Raw genomic sequence first — 13,301 nt, 5'->3', positions numbered from 1 at the left:
GCCCCGCGCCCCGCGCCGCCGCCGGGAGGGAGCGGGCTGGAGGGGCCGAGACCCGTGGCGGGAAGGGCTACCCGGGCCCCTCGGAGAGCCTCCGGGAAGGGGTGAGGGCTGCCGGGTGAGCAGGCGGAGTGGGAAATGGAACCAAGCGGGCGCAAGAGCGCACCGGGAAGAATTTCCCCGCTGGGTTTCTGGGACGCAGGTCGCACGGGATGCGGGATGCTGGCGACCTTAGCCGGGTGGGGGCCGCCGGCCTGGGGGCGCTTCCTCCTTTCTTCTCCCTTTTCCTTCTCACCTGAACGAAAGGGGGCCTGCGGGGAGGGAAGAAGGTGGAAAGTTTTTGTATTCTTGTTAAAAAAAAAAATGCGTGAGGAAACATGTTTTCTGGAGATGGTATGCTGTCCACAGGGGAGCATACCCCGTACCCCGTTTTCTGGGAATGTATTGGAGCACGGACGGGGGTGCCATTGCTCAGGCTTCTAAACAAGCCAAGTTTCTTGTCAAGGGCCTGGGGGAGGGGGAGGCAGGTCTTTGAAAGATACCAAAAAAAAAGTCTGAGTGCTCATTCCTGTAGCCTCAAGTGAGGTTATTCCCCAGCTTTGAGGGCCAGGTTAACCAAGCAAAGTTTGTGCAATAAAGTATCTTTGTGGTATTGGATTTTCGAGAGCCACCGTTATCAATGGGAGAGTGACTGTTGAATGCTACAGGCGTGGGCGCTCCCCCGTGGGCATGAAGAGAGGTCCACGGGCTGGCTGGATTGGGAGACTCCGGTCATTTCTGCAAGGAGAGCGCCACAGAACTGCCTTGTTCCCTGGGCTGTCCTGCCCCTGTGCGGGCTGGACGTGGTGCTAATAAAAGATGATTCAGGAGTGGCACAGGCTGAGGGGGACTAGGCTGGAGAAGGTGGAGGGAAGAGGGAGCACTCCGTGCCCTCTTCCTGTCCATGGGAAATGAACCATCTGTGCCTGGTGTCCAAGTCCTTGACGTTCCAGTTGCCCTTTGAGAGCACACCTCAAGCCTGCTGAATTCTTTTAAGAACCACCTACAAGATCTGAGAAGTCTGCCCATGCTTTCTGTCAACTCCGGCCTCTTTGTCCTTTTCTTTTGCCAAAGAAAATTCTAAACCATTGGGATTCGTGAGGCTCCGTGAGAGAGGCAAGAAGCCTGGAGGGTCCACTCCGTTGTTCTTTTCCCTTGGTTTGCTCCCTAGAAGCCATGGTCCCCACTGGGCCCTTCCTGCCCGAGGCTGTGTGATAGACAAGCCCTATTCCTAAGGTCCTGGGTCCCCCACCCCACCCCACCCCCCGACCTTGTGAATCATCTTCATTTTTTCCCTAACTTATCTTTGGTAACCCTTGTAAAATGGCAGGCTTACTGCGGATGCTTCATCTCTTTTAAAAGTGCTGTGTCTAGCGGGAAGAAGGGTGACATTTACTAATATGGTTGCAAATTACTTTTGAAGTTTATGCACAGCTGTTTAAAATCCCTCTGAGATCAGTGCCATTGTTTGATGCAGGTGCTTACCGCAGAAGGCTCTTGTTAGTCCCTTCCTCCTGCTGATTGAACATACATATATTTAAAGACGTGGCGTAGGGAGAGCTTCTAAAACCTGCAAAGCCAAAGCTGCACAGCTCCTGCAAGTTAGCGATCCACTCTAAGTTTTTCTGTTGTTGTTTCTGTCTTCTTGTCTCTCATGAACTTCTGTTTCTGATTTCAAGAGTAACCTGCTGGGCACCATCAGCCTTTGTTTCAGTGACCTGCGATTTTCTTCTACACTTTAAAAATGTCAATATCCAGGCAAGACTCTTGTCACCCACCATCCGCGTTGTCATGTTCATTTCCGCTACTGTCTTGTGCTGTGGTGCCTCGGGATGGCAACTGTTACTTGAGCTAACTTCTACCTCTGTTCTCCTACAGACATGTCCTCACTGCGTCTTCGCTCACCATACACGGTGCAGCTCCTGGAAATTTGATTTGTTTTGCTGTCTCACTTCTCCTTCAGGCATCAAGGGGATGGTGTTCGATTATTCACACCTCAGCTCTTTCTATAATCTCAAAGATCCCTTTCAACAATAATACTGTCTGTCTCTTGTTAACGCCAGGCATCAGAAGCCCCCTTACATAGCCGGCTTGTCACTGGTCATTTCTATAAAGTATTCTCATTCTAACACATGCTGTCTCTTCCGTGGAAAAGACTAAATTCTTCTCTGCAATGAATTAGATGTTTTAACCAAAATTCCATGTGGACTGGGCCCAGAATTTTCTTTCAAGAGTATGGGCTTGTGGTACAAGTATGTAAGTTCGGGGATTCAGAAGTAGACCTACACAGACAAATCTCCTTATAACGTGTTATTTAATTATGGTATATTTGCCTATCTGGAAATTAGGAATTAGAGTTAGTACTTCCTGTTTTTAATGCATTTGATGTCTTAGAGTTGCTGATTATGTTGTTGCCCCTAAAAATGTTGCTAATGTGATGGTTTGTTAACAAGGTTATGTTTGATTTCAGGTGATTTCCTTTTTATGGAGTTCAGTCTTTAATTTTTTTCAATAATTTGCCTCAAATCATTTAAAATGATATATTGTTATATAATGAAAATCCCAGCAATATAGACGTGATTCCGTGTGTGTGTGTATGTGTGTGTATGTGTGTGTGTAATCTGTAATTTAAAATAGGGAAATTAGTATTGTGACGGCATACATAGCATTAAACTCATGCTTGCTGTTTCTGTTATTTTAACACTTTAAGCAGCTCATTTCTAAGCAGCTATGTGTTCAGCTCAGCTTTTTCATACCTATTCCAATTGTTAAGGAAGAAGTCATGAGAAACTATAGAAAAATGTGATGTTGAACCAGAGAGATGGATTAAAAGCTGTTTCCTTACAATGGTGAAAATATCTTTTATTATTTTAACATGCCAAGCATTTATACATGTCAAATTCTGATTGCTCTGTCATCTAAACACATTCTTGGAGACAAAATGAGCATCAGAGTTTTAGAAATTAGGAAAGCTCACTCAAGCCCAGAATCATAGATTTTTGCTCCTGGATTAAATTAGCAAGTATTTGGCAGGACATCTTTCTGCAGGTTGCTGTAGGTTGATGTTAGCTTTTGAATTAAGCTAATAGTATTAATTATAATAATAATCAGCATTAACAAAACCAATGAAATATGGTTTTGAGTCATTATTATTTAGAATTTATGTGCTGTATATCATACTCAGAATTTTATTTATATGTAAGAGGCATTACTGCTTCATTTAACCTCCAAAAGCCTTTATAAATTAGATATTATTATTATTCCAGTTTTTCAGATGAGGAAACTGAGGCTCAAGGGGTAGAGCCCCTTGTCCAGGTCTTATAACCAGTAAGTGGTAGAGTCAGGTTAGTTGGACCATCCAGATTAGTCTAACCATCAAGCATTTGCTTTAAACCACAGTCCCAGGTGACCTACCAATTAACTTTTTTATTGTGGTAAAATACACATAACTTAAAATTTAACTTCTTAACTATTTTCTAGTGTACAGTTCAGTGATATTAAGTATATTCACATTGTTGTGCAACCATTGCCATCATCCATCCACAGAATTCTTCTCATCTCCTAAAACTGAAACTCTGTCCTCATGGAACATTAGTTCCTCATCCGTCTTTCCCCTCAGCCCCTGGCAGCCACCCTTCTACTTCCTGTCTCTAAGATTTTGACTGCTCTCGGGACCTCACATAAGCGGAATACAGTATCCATCCTTTTGTAACTGTCTTATTTCACTTAGCATAGTGTTCTCAAGCTGTATCCATGTGACAGCATTGGACAGGACTTCCTTCCTCTTTAAGTCTGAATAATATTCCATTTATGGATATACCACATTTTGCTTATCCTTGTATCTGTTGATGGTTGCTTCTATCTTTTGATTATTGTGAATAATGCTGCCGTGAAGAGGAACATGCAGATATCTGTTTGAGGTCCTGCTTTCAATTCTTTGGGGTATGTACCCAGCAGTAGAATTGTGGGGTCGTAGGGTAATTCTATGTTTAATTTTTTGAGGAACTGCCATATTGTTTTCCACAGTGGCTGGACCGTTTTTCATTCCCACCAGTGGTAGAAAGGGTCCCAATTATTCCACATTCTCAGCAACGCTGTCTTTTGTTTTGTGTTTTTTGAGATGGAGTCTCGCTGTGTCGCCAGGCTGGAGTGCAGTGGCACGATCTCAGCTCACTGCAACCTCTACCTCCCAGGTTCAAGCAATTCTCCTGCCTCAGCCTCCTGAGTAGCTGGGACTATAGGCACGCGCTGCCACACCCAGCTAACTTTTGTATTTTTAGTAGAGATGGGGTTTCACCATGTTGGCCAAGATGGTCTCGATCTCTTGACCTCATGATCCACCCACCTTGGCCTCCCAAAGTGCTGAGATTACAGGCGTGAGCCACCGCACCTGGGCTTTTTAAAAAAATCTTCTTTATAGTAGCCTTTCTAATTGGTGTAAGGTGCTGATAGTTAACTTTTTACCCAATCATTGAATGCCCAATGGCAGGGCTGATGCTACTCCTGAGTTCATTGTCTATTTCCTATCCCAGCTTGAGCATATACACCTTTTTCTAGTGTAGAATTAATGGAGGAAATACAACTCACACAGCACCTGAGGGACTAGGGAAGCCATGGAAAGGACAGTCCCTAAAACATAAACAGAACGTCCCTGTAGGTAGGGTTATCTCCACCTCCATGAGGAACCTTATGATTCAGAAATGAGTAGTTGTTGAGAATAAAGTGAACATGGCATCAGTGTTAACAACCCTGAATGTGTGGGACAGATGCTTTTTAGAAGGTTAGTTACAGATATAATTATCTTTTGTATGTTACCAGAGCAGGACAAGTTCCCAGGACAATGGAGAGAATGGAAAGGGAAACTGCTATTGAATTCACCAGGCCTTTGTTGCAAGCTTCAGATCACACTCCGTGCTGCAAAACCCACAGGGAGGTGTGGTCAGGCAAATAGGAAATTATAATGAATCGTGATGAATTCATGAGATATTTGTACTATTTTGTATCAGTTTATAATGTCATGCAACTCTGTGTTATATTTGCTAGTTTCCTTTCTGTCTCTTTTTTCCTCTAGCATGAAACTCCATGAGGGCTGGCATTTTGTCCCTACATGTGTCCCCAGCCACTCTAACAGGGCCCGACACATACCAAGTTCTGAACAAATATGTGCAGAATGATTGTGTAAGTGTTTCAATAGGGGACACACTTGGTATTATGTGCACAGCTAGATTTGGGGTGTCGCAGAGCTGTCAGTGACGGCTCAACTGAGACCTGAAGGGGAAGTGGCAGTGAGCCAGATGGGGGTTCTGGGAGGTAGGAACAGTGTTTGTAGAATGCCCCTGCAGCATGTGAGTCTGGAATCCCAGTGCAGTCCAGTCTAAGCCTTGCAGGTGAGTGGAAATGAGCAGAGTAAGCATCACAGCTTCCATTTAAACCTCTGCTCCCCATCCTAATTTGCCATATGGCCTTAACCAGTGAACTTCTTGGAGTGTCATTCTCTCCATTTGCAAAGTGAAGAAAACTGTGATCTCTGATAGCAGTGATGCTGTGAGAAAGGAGCATGTGCCAGTGTGTGGGCTATTGCTGGGTGGAGCTGGAGGAGTCAGCTGTGCCAGATCACATAGGACCTGTAAGCAGGTGAACCATATACGTTATCCTCCAGATGGGGACTGTTTATAGAGTGAAAGAGCACGTTATTAATCACTAAGCTTGGGTAACAGGTACAAACCCAGATTGTCCTGGGCAGACTGTCCCGTAGAGTTGTCTTGCGTTAAGTCATACGAAGGAGTTTGATCCTTTTCTAAGAACAGGAGGAACCCTTTAAATGCTTTATCTACCAATGTATACAAGTGCCATTCAGGTTCTCTCCAGCGTTTCAGAGAGTTTTACCTGCCCATGAACTCACAGCACTCGGCTTGCACTGCAAACTCACCTATACCTTGGCAGCTGTCTCCTCACTGGGCACTTAATTCATGAACAACTAGGAGGGAAAGACAACAAGACAGCCAGGGGTCTGCTCTTTGGCTCTTTGCATTTTTTTTTTTTTTTTATGGGGTCTTGCTCTGTCGCCCAGGCTGGAGTGCAGTGGCACGATCTCAGCTCACAGCAGCCTCCGCCTCTGAGGCTCAAGGGATCCTCCGGCCTCAGCCTCCTGAGTAGCTGGGACTACAGTTGCATGCCACCATGGCCTGGCTAGTTTGTGCACTTTGTAGAGATGGTGTTTTGTCATGTTGCCCAGGCTAGTCTCTAACTCCTGGGCTCAAGTGATCTGCCCGCCTTGGCCTCCCAGAGTGCTGAGATTAAAGACATGAGCCACCACACCTGGCCTAGCTCTTTTCGCCTTTAACTGGAGTGTTAGCTGATATCAAGAACACATCTTTTGGGTTTTTCTTTTTTTAACCTTGTAACACCTAAAGGACTGTGGCTAAGTGTTAAAAGAAAAAAATTTCTATCTGGTGGTTTAAATATCTGCAGAAGCAGAATCCTTGTCATCCTGAAATTTTTTCCCTGTGGGCAAGAATTCCTAATGAGCATAGAATCTATTGGAAAAATAAAAAAGTAAACAAACTATGGCAATATATTCTAACATGTATTGACTTGTCACTATCGGCCGTTTGCTGTGCTAAGCACTATATGTAGATGATTGCTTGGGTGCTTTGAGAACATGTAGAAGGGAACCAAGTCCTGATTCGGAGGTTCAGGAAAGGCTTTCAGAGGACAAGGTATCGCGGGTGGGGATGGAAGATGTATGGGAATTAGCCAAAAGGACAGGGGTTCAGAGGTGAGCCAAGTCTGTCCTGAAAGTAAGCAGAAATGTTGTTGTTCTTGTCGTTTTGAGAAAAGTTCATCTCAGCTGTGTTCAGCGTTTTTAGGGCATAAGCTTCAACATTTTCCGTTCTGTTTTCACTGATATGTTTTAGCTATACAAAAGCAGGCCTTCTACACAGTTTTTCAAACTCCAAGACACAGTCTACTAGTGGGCAATGACATTAATTTTGGGGGTGATAACAAGCATGAAATAAAATAAAACAGAAAATATTAAGATGCATTTCATGTAGGAAGGGTAATTATTTCATGAAACTTTGTATCATTTGGTTTGGGACACATTAAATCTGTTCGTACCTAAAAGAAGACATTCATGCGGCCAACAAACATGGAAAAAAAACCCTCAACATCACTGATCATTAGAGAAATGCAAATCAAAACCACAATCGGTTACCATCTCCTGCAAGTCAGAATGGTGATTATTAAAAAATCAAGAAACAACAGGTGCTGGCAAAGTTGCAGAGAAATAGGAACGCTTTTACACTCTTGGTGGTGGGAATGTAAATTAGTCCAACCATTGTGGAAGATGGTGTGGCAATTCCTCAAAGATCTAGAACCAGAAATACCATTTGACTCAGCACTCCCGTTACTGGGCATATATCCAAAGGAATATAAACCATTCTGTTATAAAGATACATGCACACGTATGTTCATTACAGCACTATTCACAATAGCAAAGACATGGCATCAACCCAAATGCCCACCAATGGTAGTCTGGATTAAGAAAATGTACATACACACCATAGAATACTATGTAGCCATAAAAAGGAATGAGATCCCTGTCCTTTGCAGGGACATGGATAGAGCTGGAAGCCATCATCCTCAGCAAACTAACACAGGAACAGAAAACTGGACACCTTATGTTCTCACTTATAAGTGGGAGCTGAATAATGAGAACATGTGGACACAGGGAGGGGAACAACACACACTGGGGCCTGTCAGGAGGTGGGATTGGAGGGAGGGAGAGCATTAGGAAAAATAGCTAATGCATGTGGGGCTTAATACCTAGGTGATGGGTTGATAGGTGCAGCAAACCACCATGGCACATGTTTACCTATGTAACAAACCTGCACGTCCTGCACATGTATCCCAGAACTTAAAATAAAAATAAAAATTAAAGAAAATTACATACCTATGGCATTTAGTTTTCTATACCATTCCTTTAAGTCATAGAATCAGATGAGCTTAGGGGCTGGAAGGAAGAGGGAGTGATGGGAAGGCAGTCGTTGGTCATGCCCTGGGCCTGGATCGTGGGAATCAGTCATTCAGAAAGCCCCATATGTTGGGTGGATCTCACAGCTTACAGAGAAGCCAGCTGAGGTGTGCAGGTTAAGAAACTTGATCAAGGGTCACAGATTAAATTACTAGCGCTGATCCCTGATCTCTTGGCTTCTGATGTGGTGGTATTCTTTCCATACCTCCAGGGACTGTGTTCCCAAAGTTTGTTAGTTAGGTGGCTGTTTAGGGAAGGACCACACCTGGTTCCTGTTTGTTTGTTTCTTGGTTTGTTTGTTGGTTGGTTGGTTGGTTTGTTTTTGAGGCAGGGTCTTGTTCTGTTGCTCAGGTTGGAGTGCTGTGACTCAATCTCGGCTCACTGCAACATCTGCCTCCCAGGCTCAAGCAATTATTGTGTCAGCCTCGAGAGTAGCTAGGACTACAGGCATGCACCACCACACCTGGTTAATTTTTGTGTTTTTAGTAGAGACAGAGTTTCACCATGTTGGCCAGGCTAGACTTGAAATCCTGGCCTCAAGTGATCCGCCTGCCTTGGCCTCCCAAAGTGCTGGGATTACAGGTGTGAGCCACCCCGCCTATCAGGGGAAGATATTTTCTTAAGGGGAGTATGTAATAACAACCATGTCCCTGGTTTGTTAGGAAGGTTATAAACTTTGAAATATACCCATCAGTTTCATAAAGAGCAAGACAGGTTAGGAAGAAATAGTGTTTATTATACAGACTAGAGAGCTTTCAGCTTGACATTGACAAATATAAACTTGGCCACTGTCCCTCCACGAAAGCGTTTCCCTTGCTGCTGGGGAAGGACCGCCTGGTGATGTTGTGTGAGATGATGCACTTTCTTTGCCCCCTCTGTGGTCACTGGGATCACAGCTAAATCCAACTGTCTGCTTTTTCCAGTGTCTACACATAGGCTGATGAGTTCTCCCGGAAAGCACGCCGCTCTGCAAATTCAGGATGCTGTAGCTCTGTGACTTCCCACTCCATCTAGGATCTCTGTCTTCCTCAGCTCCCAGATGTTTCCCTGGCCAATGATCTTCCTTCCCACGGCAGCTTCTCCACAGCTGCTTCTGCCTCCGCCGTCCCCTCGCGCTCAGCAGCTGTCTTGCCTCCTGCTTCCCTGAGAAAGTACAAGTTTCCCGATTCAGAACTGCCCCCACCCGGGGATCACAGGGCTGCACGCCTCACTTTATCTGAATCCATCCTCTCATCCTTCTTTTCTTTCACAACGAAAGAAACCCCTCAGTTCCAGCCAGGCACAGTGGCTCACATCTGTAATCCAAGCACTTTGGGAGGCCAAGGTGGGTGAATCACTTGAGGCCAGGAGTTTTAGACCATCCTGGCCAACATGGTGAAACCCTGTCTCTACTAAAAATACAAAAATTAGCCAGACGTGCTGGCGCATACCTGTAATCCCAGCTACTCGGGAGGCTGAGGCAGGAGAATCGCTTGAACCCAGGAGACAGAGGTTGCAGTGAGCCGAGATTGCCCCATTGCACTCCAGCCTGGGTGACAGAGCAAGAGTCTGTCTTAGAAAAAAAAAAGAAGCCCCTCAGTTGCTGTCTGAGGCTCACCTCCCCTGGGGCCCTGGAATCCATTTCTTTCTTGTTCTTGGGAATCTCAATCTCTTATCTTCCCTGTCACCTGCATTTTCCTTCTCTCCCTCATTTCTGGCCCCATTCTCCCTGTATTAAGTGCGCTTAAATCCCTTCCTTCTGTGAAAAAAAGAATATATATCCTTTTATACCTTCCTCCAGCTACTTCCTTGTCTTGCTTCTCTTCACAATCAAACTCCTCAAATTGTTGTCTACACTTGCTGCCTTTGCTTCCTCACCCCACATGTCTTGAACGACAGATGCCTGGCCTTGCCTCTTGCACCCCTCAGAAATGATCACCCGCACTCTCCTCATGGCCGATTCCCGTGGAGTTCTACCCGCCTCTTACCTGACTTCCTGCAACCAGATGTGCTGTGAGCACACATGCATCCTGGGACATTGTCCCTCTGTGTCTCCCATGACCCCCTGCCCATGTTTCCTTCCTTCCTTCCTTCCTCTCTTCTCCTTTGCAAGCTCCTCTTCTTTTATCAACCTGGATGACTGATGTTCCTCAATTTTCCCGCCCTGTGAGCATCCTCATCCCTCATCAGCCTCCATACCTATCTCCTCGCTGACTGCGAACCAGTCATGACTGCCCCAGATCCTTGCCGTTCTTCCCCAGAAAGTTCCTGGGCACGTCTAATGCCTCATGCCCCAAACTGGATGCACCACCTTCCCCTTCCTCTTTCAACACGTTTTCTCCTCCTGTTCTTTTCTGCAACTGGCATAGACATCACCTGCTGCACAACCTGAAATCTGTGTGTCTTTCCTTGATTCTGTCTCCCCTATCTCCATAGCTTGCCCCAAACCAATTTTATTCACTCACCCCAATTCCTCTGTGTTCCCTCCAGCCTGTCACACTCCCGCCACCTCTGCTCTAATTACAGGCAGCACCGTTTCTCTTCTGGGTTGGTGTGGAACCTCCTCCCTAGCTGTAGTTACCATGGGCTGCCTTCTGGAACCCAGTGTGCCACTCCCTGCTCTAAGTCCTCCAAAGGCTACCCAGTGCCCCCGGGATAAAGCCCAGCCTCCCTGATGTGGATTCGAAGTTTCTACTCCTTTCCTCTCCAGCCCTCACATCGGGTTCCTCCAAGTCTGAGCCTCTTTAAGCTCCTAGGAGGTCCCAGCATCCCCTCATCTCGTGGACGTCTGCTCAATCTCTGAGCTACTTCCTGTACATCTTCAGCTCCCAAGATGTCTCTTGTCCTCTGGAAAGCTCTTCCTGATCCTCCACATCAGGACTTGGCTTTCTTCCACATTGTACACTCCCTGAGGACTGGATCCACACTCTCTCTTACTCTTTTTATTGCACTTCTAGCAGTCAGCATTGTGTCTGACACGTAGTAGGTGCTCAGTAAATATTAGTGGGATAAATAAATGAGTCATATATTTTAGAATCTGTAATGCCCAAGGTACTGTGTGCTAAGTGTTAGAGGAAAAGAATCCCAATCTAGTGACTTAAATGTCTGCACAACAGAATTACTATTGTCTTGGAAGATTTTGCCTGTGGACCTCTGGAGTTATCTAGATAAATTCTACCAGAAATCAGAGCTGAAGGGGGTGGGAAATGTTTAGAATTCCGGGAGGTGACTTGCTGCGAGAAAAAGACTCCATCTCCCCTTGTCTATGGTGTGATTTTTCCCCTTATCATCCCCTTGGCATCCTGCTTTGTGGACCACTGTAATGTCAATAATTTAAAAAAAGATTAAACTGTCCAGGCGCGGTGGCTCACGCCTGTTATCTCAGCACTTTGGGAGGCCGAGGTGGGTGGATCACGAGGTCAGGAGATTGAGACCATCCTGGCTAATGCAGTGAAACCCCGTCTCTACTAAAAATACAAAAAAATTAGCCAGGAATGGTGGTGTGTGCCTGTAGTCCCAACTACTCCGGAGGCTGAGGCAGGAGAACGGCATGAACCTGGGAGGTGGAGCTTGCAGTGAACCAAGATCACGCCACTGCAGTCCAGCCTGGGAGACAGAGCAAGACTCCATCTCAAAAAAAAAAAAAAAAAAGGTTAAGCTAAGAGTGATCAGGAAATAAAAGATAATATTAAAATGTTCAAAAATATTGTATAAGCAAAAGAATGAGGCAACAGGCAAACATAAAATGTAGACATAGCAAAAATTCATAAGTGATTTTAATAAAGAAAAAATAGTAAAGGATAAAAGATAAAATTTTGTTTAAATTAAATGAAAAGATATTTTAAGTCTTCTTCAAAACAAAATCATAATTTTTTTGTTAGTTTTGGGGGGATTTTTGTTTTGTTTTGTTTTTTTTCTTTTTTGGAGACAAGAGTCTCACTCTGTCACCCAGGCTGGAATGCAGTGGCGTGGTCACAGCTCACTGCAACCTCCGCCCTTCGCCTCACCTGAGTAGCTGAGACTACAGGCTCACAGCACCATGCCTGGATAACTTTTGTATTTTTAGCAGAGACATGTTTTCATCATGTTGGCCAGGCTGGTCTCCAACTCCTGACCTCAAATGATCTCCCAACCCCCTGCGCCACCACCAAAGTGCTGGGATTACAGGCGAGAGCCACCACGCTCAGCCTATAATCACTTTTAAATGTACTAAAATAGATACGAGTAAGAAAGGTAAAAGACTAAATTCAAGAATTAGGATGATAGAGGTATGCCCAAAACAAAATAAATGAAAGCATTCACAAAAAAAGAATGTTTATCTTAAAAGGAAAGAGTAGTAAACTATTTAAGGGACTCACTTAAAAGTAGAATAAACCAACATTATGAAACCAAAGAAAAACATAATCTTTTAAAGAAGATTAGAAATAAATCCCAGCAGCAATAAAATAAAATGGGCACTCACATGTATGGGTTTCTAACAACAGCTAAACCCCGGCTAAAACAATGTTAAAGCCAGTGCTGAGGTTTCCAGCTTGTACCCCAGAAGGCCTTGGTGACCTCAGGGATGTCATAGAGGGAAAACACTGGGACATTTCCCTCCTGAGGAATGTAAGCACAGGGTCAGATAAGTGTAGAGAAGAGAGCTACACTCATCTTTGTCTGCAGAATTCGGGTGACGCGTCTTACTGTGCAAGACTTGGCACCTTGTGCATTCTGGCCCCAAATTGCATCTCCATCCGTGTGTTCTGCTATCCTTTCAGAAATGGGAAGATACGGTGGGCCCTTTAGGGCCAAGCATATCCCTGTCTTTGTTCATGGAGGCCTCTTCTCAAACAGAATCCCTATGTCCTGTTCATGAAACACTATTTGCCCCTACTATATAATTGGCATTTTTTTAAGTGTCCTGTTGTGTTAGTCGCCTCTGATGTGTGGACTTTCTTTCTGCTTCCTGTGTCTCTGGGAGCTTGAGGCTTCTATCCTTCTCATTAGTGGAGCTCCCTAATGACATTTTAATGCAATTATTGTCTCTTGAGTAAGCCTGAGAGCATGTACCGAGTCTTCTCTTTCTCTTTCTCTCTTTAACTCTCAGCACAGAGCTCAGACGGAACCTTGGATTGAGGAGGTTCGTGAGGCCTCCTGTAGCCAGGGAATATATTTTATTTCCCTCCAGTTACCAGTGTGAAGGTTTCCAAACGTTCATATCATATTTTAGGCCCTAATCATTCATATTGAGAGCCCTAAGCACTCCGAT

The 13,301-nt window shown here is 44.9% G+C and overlaps 1 protein-coding gene across 4 annotated transcripts in view; it reads left to right on the top strand.

The window, feature by feature from the left end:
• Positions 1–13,301, top strand: part of PRKCQ (protein kinase C theta) — a 153,512-nt gene that overhangs the window by 442 nt on the left and 139,769 nt on the right. The gene's annotated exons all lie outside the window — the stretch shown is intronic.

This window comes from Pan troglodytes, chromosome 8 (genome assembly GCF_028858775.2).
Source record: "Pan troglodytes isolate AG18354 chromosome 8, NHGRI_mPanTro3-v2.0_pri, whole genome shotgun sequence".
Classification (NCBI taxonomy): Eukaryota; Metazoa; Chordata; class Mammalia; order Primates; family Hominidae; genus Pan; species Pan troglodytes.
The sequence above is the reverse complement of the archived record's forward strand: the minus strand, read 5'-3'. Positions and strand labels throughout refer to the sequence as shown.